Source organism: Saimiri boliviensis, chromosome 7 (genome assembly GCF_048565385.1).
Source record: "Saimiri boliviensis isolate mSaiBol1 chromosome 7, mSaiBol1.pri, whole genome shotgun sequence".
Lineage (NCBI taxonomy): Eukaryota > Metazoa > Chordata > Mammalia > Primates > Cebidae > Saimiri > Saimiri boliviensis.
Genome location: NC_133455.1, coordinates 95,900,471 through 95,913,982, shown reverse-complemented (window position 1 = coordinate 95,913,982; position 13,512 = coordinate 95,900,471). Strand labels below are relative to the sequence as shown.

Below are 13,512 nucleotides of genomic sequence, written 5' to 3'. Positions count from 1 at the left end.
GTCAACTATATTAATAAATTGATTACCAATTTTTTTTTAAAAAGTCAATGGTCAAACTCTGCACATGAATCTCTCAAGTCACTGGCTCAGTCCTTTTCCAATTGTACTTTACTTTTGTTCCTGCTCTGAAACTTTTTTTTTTTTTTTTTGTATTCTAGTAGAGACGGGGTTTCACCATGTTGCCCATGCTGGTCTCCAACTCCTGAGCTCAGGCAGTCTGCCCACCTCAGCCTCCCAAAGTGCTAGGATTACAGGCATGAGCCACCACTCCCAGCCCTGCTCTGAAACTTCAATAAATTTTTACTCCTGCTCTAAAACTTGCTTTGGTTTCCCACTCTGCCTTATGTCCCTCGGTTGAATTCTTTCTTCTGAGGAGGCAAGAATTGAGGTTGCTGCAGACTCATGTGGATTTTTCACCACTATTAACACTACTAGTATTTTTGATTTTATATAGTCACCAAACAGTTTTTTTTTTAATACTCAGATAAATATTTCCAAAATCTTAATGATAGAAAAAGAATTCACAGATAACTTGACAGTTGTTCTGGTATACAGATGCTAATGTGTGGGATGAATTGAGAAGAGGACAGGCTGGAGTCAGGCACTTCCTAGGAACATAATGCATTCGTTTTGGCAATGGCTTGAGGTTTGAGTTCATTGTTCTTTTTATGCCTTACAAAAATAAGATTTCTATCTTTATATTTTAATATTGAATAACCAAAATACGTAAGTACTCTTTTTAAAACTTACCATAGTTTTATGTTCTTTCTAAAATTCTAACATATTTTATCATAGAATACTTTTCATACATAATTTTCTAAGTTTGCAGTATTACTGAAGTGACCTTTGAACCCTGTCAGTAATATTCTGAAGAAAGACTAGCATTGTCTTTTTTCATTTTCTCTTTCCCTCCTTCTTTGCTTTCTTATTTTTCTAATACATTATAACCAATAAAACAAATGTATATCCATGAGCCCATATTGACATAAATAAAGCATGGAATAAATAAGTAAGTAAATGAGGGAGAAAGAGTAGCTATTTCTTTGAATAAGAGTATACCAATTAATAAATATAGAAGGAATGATGCAAATAGAAAATCACTATTAGGTGAACACTCCAGTAATAATTGTTATAGACAAGAAATAATTGACAAATATTACAATTAGTGGATGAAAGTATGACAAAAGGCTGGGTGTGGTGGCTCACACCTGTAATCCCAGCAATTTGGGAGGCCAAGGTGGGTGCATCGCCTGAAGTCAGGAGTTCGAGACCAGCTTGGCCAACATGGCGAAACCTCGTCTCTACTAAAAGTACAAAGATTAGCTGGGCTTGGTGGCATGCACCTGTAGTCCAAGCTACTCAGGAGGCTGAGGCAGGAGAATCACGTGAATCCGGGGGGCAGAGGTTGCCATAAGCCAAGATCGCACCACTGTATTCCAGACTGCATGACAGAGCAAGACTCTGTTTCAAAAAAAGAAAAAAAAAAGAAAAGGAAAGGAAAAAAGATTATGATATTCTCAACATATCTTCCCATAAGATGTGTATCAATGAGCCTAGACCAAAAAAATAATTTTCCAGTGGAGAAACCTGACAGACAACATCTCAGCTACGGGAGCAAAGTTAACATCATTAGTGATAAGACATATGAGTGTATGTACCTCTCAATAGGATGCACTTCGAAGGGTACAACATCACTTCTCTGATATTCTTGCAAAAACTGCATAACCTCAAACAAATCTTCAGAAAACATCAGAAAAATTCAAACCAACAGGCATCCCACAAAATAAATGGTCAGTACTCTACCAAGTGCCACGGTCTTGGAAGACAAAGAAACAGTCACAGATCGAAAACTAAGAGGATGTGACAGATCCCTCCCTAATATAAAGGGGGATCTTAGATTCGGTCCCCTGGAACAGAACAAGGACATTTTGCAAACAAATGCTAATATTCTGGTTTGATAATTAAGGTATACTTATATAAGTTGTTATATTAGGGAACCTGAGCATATGGGAATTCTGTGTTCTATTTTGCAACTTTTTGTAAGTCAATACTTTTTTTAAATAAGTTAAGGCTGGGTGTAGTCACTTATGCCTGTAATCTCAGCACTTAGGGAGGATGAGGTGAGAGGATTGTTTGAGGCCAGGAGTTTGAGACCAGCCTGGGCATCATAGGGAAATCCCATTTCTACAAAAAATAATTCCTTTGCTCCTTCCTTCCTTCCAGACAGGGTCTTGCTCTGTCACCCAAGCTGGAGTGCAGTGGCCCATTCTCTGTTCATTGCAGCCTTTATCTTACGATCAAGACATTGTTCTCTTCCCACATCAGCCTCCAGAGTAGCTGGGACTACAGGCGTGTACCACCACATGCAGCCTTTCCTTTGAAGAGAGAGCATTTCGCTGTATTTCCCAGGCTGGTCCTGAACTCCTGAGCTTAAGCAATCCACCTGCCTTAAACTCCCAAAGTACTGGGATTACAGGCATGAGCCACTGTACCTAGCCACTACAAAAAATGTATAAAAAATTAACTGGGCATGGTGGGGTACACATGCAGTCCCAGCTACATAGGAGGCTGAGGAGGGAAGATTGCTTGAGCCCAAGTACTCAAGGCTGCTGTGAGCTGTAACTGCCATTGCATTCCACCCTGAGTGACAGAGTGAGACCCTGTCTTTAAAACGAAGAAAAATAAATTTATGTACACAGCTACACTTGTGTGTGTATGTATGTGTGTGTATACACAGTCATGTGTCACTTAATGATGGGGATATATTCTAAAAAATGAATCTTCAGGCCAGGTACAGTGGCTCATGCCTGTAATCCTGGCACTTTGGGAGGCTGAGGTGGGCAGATTGCCTGAGCTCAAGAGTTTGAGACCAGCCTGCACAACATGGTGAAACCGCGTTTCTACTAAAGTACAAAAACATTAGCCAGGTGTAATGACAGGTGCCTGTAGTCCCAGTTACTCAGGAGGCTGAGGTAGGAGAATCGCTTTAACCCAGGAAGTAAAGTTGCAGTGAGCTGAGATTGCACCATTGCACTCCAGCCTGGGCAACAGAGTGAGATTCTGTCTCAAAAAAAAAAAAAAAAAAAAAAAAAAAAAGCATCTTCAGGTGATTTGTCATTGTACAAATAACATACAGTGTACTTACACAAACCTAGACCATACAGCCTACTACACATCTAGTTTGTATAACACAACCTATTGTTCCTAGGTTACACACCTGTATAGCATGTTACTATACTGAATGCAGTAGGCATAAGCATTTGTATATCTAAACATATCTAAACATAGAAAATATACAGTAAAAATATGGTATAAAATATAAAAACGGGTACACATGTATAGGGCACTTATTATAAATGGAGCTCGCAAGACTATAAGTTAGTTGCTCTGGGTGAGTCAGTGGGTGGTGAATGAAGGTGAAGGCCTAGGACGTTACGGCACAATACTGCAGACTCCATAAACATTGTATTCTCAGGCTACAGTAACTTTATTAAGGTCTTAAATTTTTAAAACTTTTTGACTTTTAACCACAAACACATTGTGCAGCCATGCAAAAATAGTTTCCTTTCTTTATATTATTTGAGAAGCTTTCTATTCTTAAATTTGCATTTATTTTTTACTTTAAAAATTTTTGTTTAAAATGAAATATGAATGGCTGGCAATCCCCATATAGATTGAATCTGAGCTATGGGAGAAAGTGTAAAAAGGGGGAAAAAAAAAAAAAAGGACTTTGGACAAGACCTAGGAACTTCAAAATTTAGAAACTGGAAATGGAGGACCTACAGAGAAGTCCAAGATACATTTATCTAAATTGGTACCCTAAAAGTAGACAGTATCTTGGGAAAATCAAGCACAGTCAACTCTTTTTGTTTGTTTTTGCTTTTTTGAGACAGTCTTGCTCTGTTGCACAGACTGGAGTGCAATGGTGCAATCTTGGCTTACTGCAACCTTCACCTGCCGGGTTTAAGCAATTCTGTATTAGCCTCTGGTGTACCTGGGATTAGAGGCACATGACACCACATCTGGCTAATTTTGTGTGGCTGTGTTTTGTTTTGTTTTTGAGATGGAGTTTCGCTCTTGTGGCCCAGGCTGAAGTGCAGTGGCACAATCTTGGATCACCACAACCTCTGCCTCCCAGGTTCAAGCGATTCTCCTGCCTCAGGGATTACAGGCGTGCACCACCACGCCTGGCTAATTTTGTATTTTTAGTAGAAATGGGGTTTCACCATGTCAATCAAGCTGGTCGTGAACCCCTCCTAACCTCAAGTGATCCATCCGATCCATCCACCTCGACTTCCCAAAGTGCTGGCATTACAGGAGTGAGCTACTGTGCTTGGCAATTTTTGTGTTTTTAGTAGAGGTGGGGTTTCACCATGTTGGCCAGGCTGGTTTCAAACTCTTGGCCTCAAATGATCCACCTGCCTTGGCCTCCCAAAGTGCTGGGATTACAGGTGTGAACCAAAGCACCAGTCAACTCTTAATAGGTATTGTAATTCAAAGACAAGGTTGCCAGAAGAGACATTTTTAGGTCATTATAAAGATTTGATACTCAGTATCAAGTGATATGCATTATATTTGAAGTTGTAAATACAACGTACCAGCCATGGTATTTAGTTTAAAAGATTACAATCTAGTGGAGAAGCCATGTTTAAACAAGTAAGTTTAAAATAAATACTTTAATTATACCAATATGCATTTTGAGTATCCAAAAGGTGTTTTGGTCTAGCGTAAGTGCAAGGGAGGAGTCTAAGAATACCTTCAAGAGCCTGTAGAATTTGTCCAAAGACACAAGGGGTAGAATGGAGACAAGCCAATGAAAGTAGGCTTAAATATGGGAATCTTTATGTGCTGTAACACTTAAATTGATTCAGTAATTTACAAATGGAAAAGGAATTTAGACTGATTGCTTTAATACATTCATTAGTGAGCTTTTTGTAGTTGTGAACTGTCCCCTTGCCTTCCTACTACCAATTCTTAGTTCTTTGGACACCCGGGCTTTTCTTTCCCCTGTCCTATTCAAACTACTCTTTCATGTTTGTAATTAGCTGTGTTGATCTGATAGATCCATTGACTCCTTCTCTGTTTTTATTCCTTTTGGTTGGTCTAGTGCCTTGCTGCTCTTGTTCTGCCTTTTTGTCATGTTACTTCCAACCCAGGTGTTGTTTCTACTGTGTACTTTCTCTTTTCTACCAGATGAGCTTTCCTTTCTTCCCATTGGACTTGCCTGTTTCTGCTAATAATATTGTTATTCTCTCAATTGCCTAGATTTAGGAATATTATTTAAAACCACTCAAAAGTTTGTAATCTCTGATTGGAAGCACTTTAAGATGCCTTTTGGTTCACGTTCCCCCTCATCCTCCTTAGTTGATGCTTTCATTTTTCTGATAGTATCTTCATGGAGTGTTTTTCTAGTCTATAATTGAGGATTTTCAATGGCAGGAAGTTTAATAGCTTAATCTCCTATCATTCTTCTCTTGTGTTGCTAATTCCTGTTAATTTTTCCTTTTAGAATATCTTTCATTTGGGCCGGGCGCGGTGGCTCAAGCCTGTAATCCCAGCACTTTGGGAGGCCGAGGCGGGTGGATCACGAGGTCAAAAGATCGAGACCATCCTGGTCAACATGGTGAAACCCCGTTTCTACTAAAAATACAAAAAACTAGCTGGGCGTGGTGGCGTGTGCCTGTAATCCCAGCTACTCAGGAGGTTGAGGCAGGAGAATTGCCTGAGCCCAGGAGGCGGAGGTTGCGGTGAGCCAAGATGGCGCCATTGCACTCCAGCCTGGGTAACAAGAGCGAAACTCCGTCTCAAAAAAAAAAAAAAAAGAATATCTTTCACTTATAAGTCCTACTTCTCCATTTTTACTGTATTCACTATTAGGATCCCTAGTTCAGACTGAGCGTGGTGGCTCATTCCTGTAATCCCAGCACTTTGGGAGACCAAGGAGGGCTGATCACTTGAGGTCAGGAGTTTGAGACCAGTCTGGCCGACATGGCGAAACACTGTCTCTGCTAAAAATACAAAAATAAGCTGCGCATGGAAGTGCATCTTTAATCCCAGCTACTAGGGAGGCTGAGGCAGGAGAATCACTTGAACCTGGGAGGCAGAGTTTGCAGTGAGCTAAGATTGTGCCACTGCACTTCAGCCTGAGAGACGGAGTGAGACTCCACTTCAAAAAAAAAAAAAAAAAAAAAAAAAAGACAACTTCATATTTTTAATTGACAGAAGTTTTTGGAAATAGAATATGGATGAAAAATTCAGGGGTTTATTATTCTTTTGGCTCAGAGTATCCACAACCATAAACATAAGTATCCATGTGGAGGTAACAAGAAAAGAAAATGGTTAGGAAAAAAAAAAAAGGCAGGAACTCCAACAGATAGGGGAAAAGAACAGCAGTATTGATGAATAAATAAAATATAAAAGATGAGGGGGTGGTAAATGGTGAAATGTTCTCTCTTAAAAATGGCTAATAAACTTATCTTTCAGTGATTCAGTTCTATAATACTCAAAAATAAAATTAAAAAAAACACACACACACAAAGAATGAAGTTCTAATGAATGACTATCCCAAACTGCCTATCAAGTTTGGTCTTGCACAGCTAGGAAAAAACATACCCCTTTTACAAATTTGGCTTGAGATTTTGGCTCAGAACCAGCATGACTGAATAGCTGTAATTTGCATTTGAATGCAATTAACTGGGCCAGTACTTTGAGGGTAATCAAGCTGTGTGCAATACACATATGCTGCAAACCCAACAAATGTCCAAAGCACTGGAGAGGAGGCTTTATTCTTTGAATTCCCCGTACGTAGGGAACTCAGTTCCAGGTCCCTACATTCAGTTAGATTTCAAACTCTGATCTTAAATGTGAATGATGAAATCTAAATTTTATCTAGTTGTTTAGTCTTAATAAGTAAAAGCTGAGCTGCTTCTCTTCTTAGAATTTCACTACTGCTTTTTAGAAGTTATTTAATTATTTAAAAAATTTCAAGTAGTATAAAAAGATACAAAGAAGGAAAATAAATTTCCTTTAACTCTTTCTTCCCATCCAGAAATAACTCCCATCCTATTCAAAATAAACAAAAATTAAAAAGAAGAAAATATGCGTATAGTTAAAAGTTCGATTTTTTAATGCTATGAGTCATTAAAAATGAGTTTATAAAATGTTAACAAACGGCTTTTATTATGAGATAAATTACTACGATTAGAATTTAAGATCATCTCACTGCTATTTCAGCACATATTCTTCATATATAAACACTTGTAGTACAGGCTGATATTTTCTAAGTCTCCAAAATAAAATGATAATGAAACTAACAGTGAAGAACAAAGAGCTCAGAAAAGGTGTCAATACCTGAATTTTAATTTATCTCCACCATTAATTTACTGTGGGGTGTGTGTGTGTGTGTTCGTGTGTTGGGAAGTAGATGGAACTGGTGTGGTGGTCAATTTTCCTCTCCACAAAATTAATATAACTTCCTAATTTGCAAAATTAATAGGATGGAGAATTGTAAAATGCCTTTTATCTCCAAAATTATAGGAGCTGCTTTCCTGTCGTGGCCTGCGTGGTGTCGGCTTGTGGGTCTCAGAGACCCGAAAACTAAGAGCATTTTTACATCCCTGGGGCCGCTCCTGGCAGCTCTGCGGCCATCACCATGCCACAGAACGAATACATTGAATTACATCGTAAACGCTATGGATACCGTTTGGATTACCATGAGAAAAAGAGAAAGAAGGAAAGCCGAGAAGCTCATGAACGTTCAAAGAAGGCAAAGAAAATGATTGGTCTGAAAGCTAAGCTTTACCATAAACAGCGCCACGCTGAGAAAATACAAATGAAAAAGACTATCAAGATGCATGAAAAGAGAAATACCAAACAGAAGAATGATGAGAAGACTCCACAGGGAGCAGTACCTGCCTATCTGCTGGACAGAGAAGGCCAATCTCGAGCTAAAGTACTTTCCAATATGATTAAACAGAAACTAAAAGAGAAGGCGGGAAAATGGGAAGTCCCTCTGCCTAAAGTCCGTGCCCAGGGAGAAACAGAAGTATTAAAAGTTATTTGAACAGGAAAGAGAAAGAAGAAGGCATGGAATAGGATGGTTACTAAAGTATGCTTTGTTGGAGATGGCTTTACAAGAAAACCACCTAAATATGAAAGATTCATAAGGCCAATGGGCTTGCGTTTCAAGAAAGCCCATGTGACACATCCTGAACTGAAAGCCACATTTTGCCTACCAATACTTGGTGTAAAGAAGAATCCTTCATCCCCACTGTATACAACTTTGGGTGTTATTACCAAAGGTACTGTCATTGAGGTAAATGTGAGCGAATTGGGCCTTGTGACGCAAGGAGGCAAAATTATTTGGGGAAAGTATGCCCAGGTTACGAACAATCCTGAAAATGATGGATGCATAAATGCAGTCTTACTGGTTTGACAGCAATTTAATATATAAGTAGAGGACTACACACCAATTGGAAAAACTGCCATTACTGTACTGTTTCTCAATACTACCAAACAGCCATACATGTCTGCAATCAAGATTTATTGTAAACATTAAAATGGTCCCGTTGTATAAATGGTCTTTATTTTGAAATCTACTTAGACCCCCATGTTAATAAAACTGATTGAAAAAAAGCAAAAAAAAAAAAAAAAAAAAAAAAAAAATTATAGGAGCTTTGCTTACATTTGCTGGTTTCCAGAAACTGCTCTACTTTTCTTTCTGAGTATTTGAAAGCTGCTTTAAATGGACATTATGGTTTGGAAATAGTCTCTCTGATAACTATAACCAGTAGGCAGCAGACTATCTACACCAAAAACTTGCTTTGTGTGGAAACCAAAGCATAGCATGCCCTTCTGCTGGTAACCACCAAATTATCTATTTAACAAGTAAGTATTGGCTGCACTTCTGGGTTTTTCACAAATACTGCCTTTTAGGAATTTGCAGTCTAATTGAGGAGTCAGAAAATGACTGTCACCAGAATAACAAAAAGATAAGTAAGACGCAGTGGAGATTTTGCAGAAGGAAAGGATACATTTGGTTCAGGAGAGGAGTAAACTCAGGAAAAGGCTGAAGAAAGAAGTGGTTTTGAATTGGACCTGAAATGTAGATAACATTTTAATAGATTACTGGGAAGGCTTCTAGTTCCTCTTACGTAAAATGGGAATAAAATCCTACCAGAGCTGGGTATGGTAGCTCACATCTGTAATCCTAGCAATTTGGGAGGTGAAGGCAGGTGGATTGTTTGAGCTCAGGAAATTGAGACTGGCCTGGACAACATGGCAAGGCCCGACTCTACAAAAATTTAAAAAATTAGCCAGGCATGGTGGTGTGCACCTGTGATCCCAGCTGCTAGGAGGCTGAGGTGGTAGGATCACAGAACTTGGGATGTTGAGGCTGCAGTGAGCCGTGATCATGCCACTGGACTCTAGCTTGGGCGATAAAGCCAGAATCTGTGTCAATCAATCAATCAATCAATCAATAATACCCACCTTCTAGGCTGTTGAGAGAATTAAGTGAAATAACACTTTTTGGGCACTTAGCTCTGTGCACTAGCATGACAAAAGAGCCCTACACATGTCAATGCTTTTCATTGTTGTTAGTGGGGGAAAATGCATATGCACACACGCACACACACACACACACACAGACACACACACACACACACAAGCACTGAAGAAAAACTGATATTTCTGATTGTGGCATTAAGGGTTAGCTTTCTAAAGATTTTTCCAAAAATATTTCTGAAGGGATGGTTGTCTAGGCATGCTTTTCCAAAGCCAGCTGTTTGCATACAAAATTGTAATCAGATCTTTTTCTTTTAATCTTTCTGCTAGCAGCCAAAAGGAAGAGTTAAATAACTTTTAATGACTGATTAGAATGTGGAAACTAGAAAACACAGGGTAGATGGCCTAGAGGGAGAAAACTGGTGAGCTAGTTACCCTAATGCATGTTGTAGCTTCTTTTCAGCTGCCTGTTTCTTTCTGGCTGCCTTACAGTAGGTGTTGTAATGAATCTTTCTTCCAAATGTACCTTAGACAGGTGCAGCTGCAGCATCAGTACCTGCTCTAAAAAAACACTGTATTTATAAAAGTATTTATTATAAAATTAATTTTGATGTGCACTTACTGGGAGCTGGTGCTGTGATTTACATGATAACCAAAGCTCTTTAAACCCCCAAACAACTGCATGAGCTTGGAAGTACATTACTTACTTACAAAAAACTGAGACTAGAAAGGGCTCATGTTTGCCCAAAGACATAGTCCTCCAGCTAATATTTAATGACTCCTAATATGTGTCAGACATTAAATTACATGTCAGACTATTGAGGTAACTACAGAAATATCTGTGAATAAAGCAGAAATTATCCCTGCTATCTTGGATTTCTAGTCAAATGCCGCAAAGCAGACAATAAACAAAAACAAGAAAAGATCAGCTAGTGATAAGGGCTATGAAGAAATAAAATACTGATATGATAGCATGTAATTGGGCATACGGGGTCAGTTTCATGGGCAAGAGATCAGTGCAGTTACACAGAGGCTTCTGTTCAGAAGGGCCACACTCTTGAGTGAATAATTCGGCTGTCATTGTCTTGAAATTTTTAATTTTATCTTTGGACTTGTGGTTTTTTTTTTTTTTTTTTTTTGTTTTTGTTTGTTTTTTTGACACGGAGTTTGACTCCAGCCTTGTTACCCAGGCTGGAGTGCAATGGCGCTATCTCGGCTCACCACAACCTCCGCCTCCTGGGCTCAGGCAATTCTCTTGCCTCAGCCTCCTGAGTAGCTGGGATTACAGGCACGTGCCACCATGCCTAGCTAATTTTTTGCACTTTTAGTAGAGACGGGGTTTCACCATGTTGACCAGGATGGTCTTGATCTCTCGACCTCGTGATCCACCCGCCTCGGCCTCCCAAAGTGCTGGGATTACAGGCTTGAGCCACCATGCCGGGCGCTGGACTTGTGTTTTTTAAGTGTCGTTTCACAAGACACTGTGACATATGCATAAGCAGAAGACATATGTGCAAACTGCATGTCCTCTTCCTTGCCATGCCATTCTTATGTAGCATTTGTGACCTCTCTTGAGCATGGAATTCTGGTTGAACCACCACCATGGGGAGTTCAGTGAGATTCAAAACCATATGAGATACATGTTCTACAACTTCCATGGCAGAAGCAGAGATGCTGATATATGTAGAAACCATGCTTCTCTCAGACCAGAACTTGCTTCTGACAAAAGAAAAACTTCAGCCAAATTACATTTATTTATTTATTTTTTGAGACAGAGTCTTGCTCTGTTGCCCATGCTGGAGTGCAGTGATGCGATCAATCTTGGCTCACTGCAACCTCTGCCTACTGGGTTCAAGCAATTCTTCTGCCTCCGACTCCCGAGTAGCTGGGACTACAGGCAAGCACCACCACGCCCAGCTAATTTTTGTATTTTTAGTAGTTATGGGGTTTCACCATATTGGCCAGGCTGGTCTTCAACTCCTGATCTCGTGATCCGCCTGCCTCGGCCTCCCAAAGTGCTGGGATTACAGGTGTGCTTCACCACGCCCAGCTGAATTAAATTTAAAGGAGTTTAACTGAGCAACGAAAAATTCGCTAACTAGGCAGCCCCCAGGATTACAGCAGATTAACGGAAACTCCAGGAGTGCCTTGTATTCAGAACACATTTATAGACAAAAAAGGTAAAGTGATGTACAAGAATTGGAAGTGAGATACAGAAACAGTGAGATTGGTTACAACTTGGCATTTGCCTTATTTGAATACAGTTTGAACATTCTGCAGTCTACGAGTAGTTGAAGTATGGTCACTGGGATTGGCTAACACTTAGCTGTTGTTACAAGTACATACTACCAAGTTAGGTTTTCAATTTTGTCTGTTAAGCTAGGTTACAGTTCATCCACAAGGACTCAAATATAGAAGTATGGAATCCTTCTCAGTCCATATTTAGTTTGCTTTAACACTTTTGCAAAAAGAAGGCAATGGCATGAGTGAAAGATGACCAAAGAATCCAGTCTTCTTTTTGCATTACTTCCTGCAGTAATGCAGGAAGCCATGAACTCCCAAAGTGATGACATAAATGTATTAGTCTATTCTCACGCTGCTATGAAAAAATACCCACAACTCAGTAATTTACAAAGGAAAGAGGTTTACGTGACTCACAGGTCTGCATGGTTGGGGAGGCCTCAGGAAACTTGGCAGAAGACACTTCACCACAGCGCAGCAAGAGAGAGAATGAGTGCCAAACGAAGAGAGAAATCCCTTGTAAAACCATCAGATCTCGTGAGAACTCACTCACTATCACGAGAACAGCATGGTGGAAACTGCCTCAGTGATTCAATTATCTCCACCTGGTCCTGTCCTTGATACATGGGGATTTTTACAATTCAAGGTGAGAATTGGGTGGGCACACAAAGCCGAAGCATGTCAGTATAAAGAAAGGGAAAGAAAGGACAAAATAGTTTCCTTTCTTTTCAGTTCTTCCTTACTGAGCTGTAAGCCAAAGGTAGGAAATGTTAGTAGAATATGTATGCATGAAAAACTGTTGAGTTAGCTTTGTGCAACGTTTCTACTATTAAGAATAAAATATGTGTGCATGTAGGAACTATGAAATACGTTGTATGATTTCTATAATCCCACGTATGAGTTAGAATGCACTTCTATTGATACTTAAAACCAGCATTGTACGATGTAAAGACGAATGGTAAAAGTCATGGAAATAATCTAAAACTTTAACTTTTCATTATGGAGAATGACATTAAATAGCAAATTAAAAACACCATACACGAGAGAGCTTAAAGGAAAGGGAAAGCTTTCTATTTTCAAGCCTTTCATACCATTTTTATCCTCCTTTTAAGATCCCTCACATTTTCATTTTGCACCAGGTGTTGCAAATCATGTAGTTGGTCTCTGCGGGGGAGTGGCTATTTTAGACTGGATGATCAGGAGAGGCCTCTTTGAGAAAATAACATTTAAGGTGATAACCTAGAAATTAAAACAAAACAAAATATGAGAAGGTCTGGAGAAAGAACATTCCTGGGAGAGGGTATAGCTAATGCAAAGACTCTAAGGCAGGAAAGAACTTTATGAGTTAAGAAATAGAAAGAAGACCAGTCTCACCAAAAAGTAGTTGTTAAGGCATAGAGTGGCAAAAGGTGAGGTCAGAGTTGGGGGTGGGGGCAGAGTATGAGGGTCTTAAAGTCTAGAACAATTTATTCCATTTGTGTTAGTAGGCATTGGAAGGTTTCAGGCAGGGAAGTGACATAAATGAACTTATGTTTAAAAGGACATTATTCTGGCCAGGCATGGTGGCTCACACCTGTAATCACAGCAATTTGAGAGGCCAAAGCAGGTGGATCATCTGAGGTCGGGAATTCAAGATCAGCCTGGCCAACATGGTGAAACCCTGTCTCTACTAAAAATACAAAAATTACCCAGGCATGGTGGTGTGTGCCTGTAATCCCAGCTACTTGGCAGGCTGAGGCAGGAGAATCGTTTGAACCCAGGAAGAGG

At 39.6% G+C, this 13,512-nt stretch overlaps 1 pseudogene; it reads left to right on the top strand.

The window, feature by feature from the left end:
• Positions 1-7,567: 7,567 nt before the first annotated feature.
• LOC101044370 (ribosome biogenesis protein NSA2 homolog pseudogene) lies at positions 7,568-8,455 on the top strand (annotated as a pseudogene).
• Positions 8,456-13,512: the final 5,057 nt, after the last annotated feature.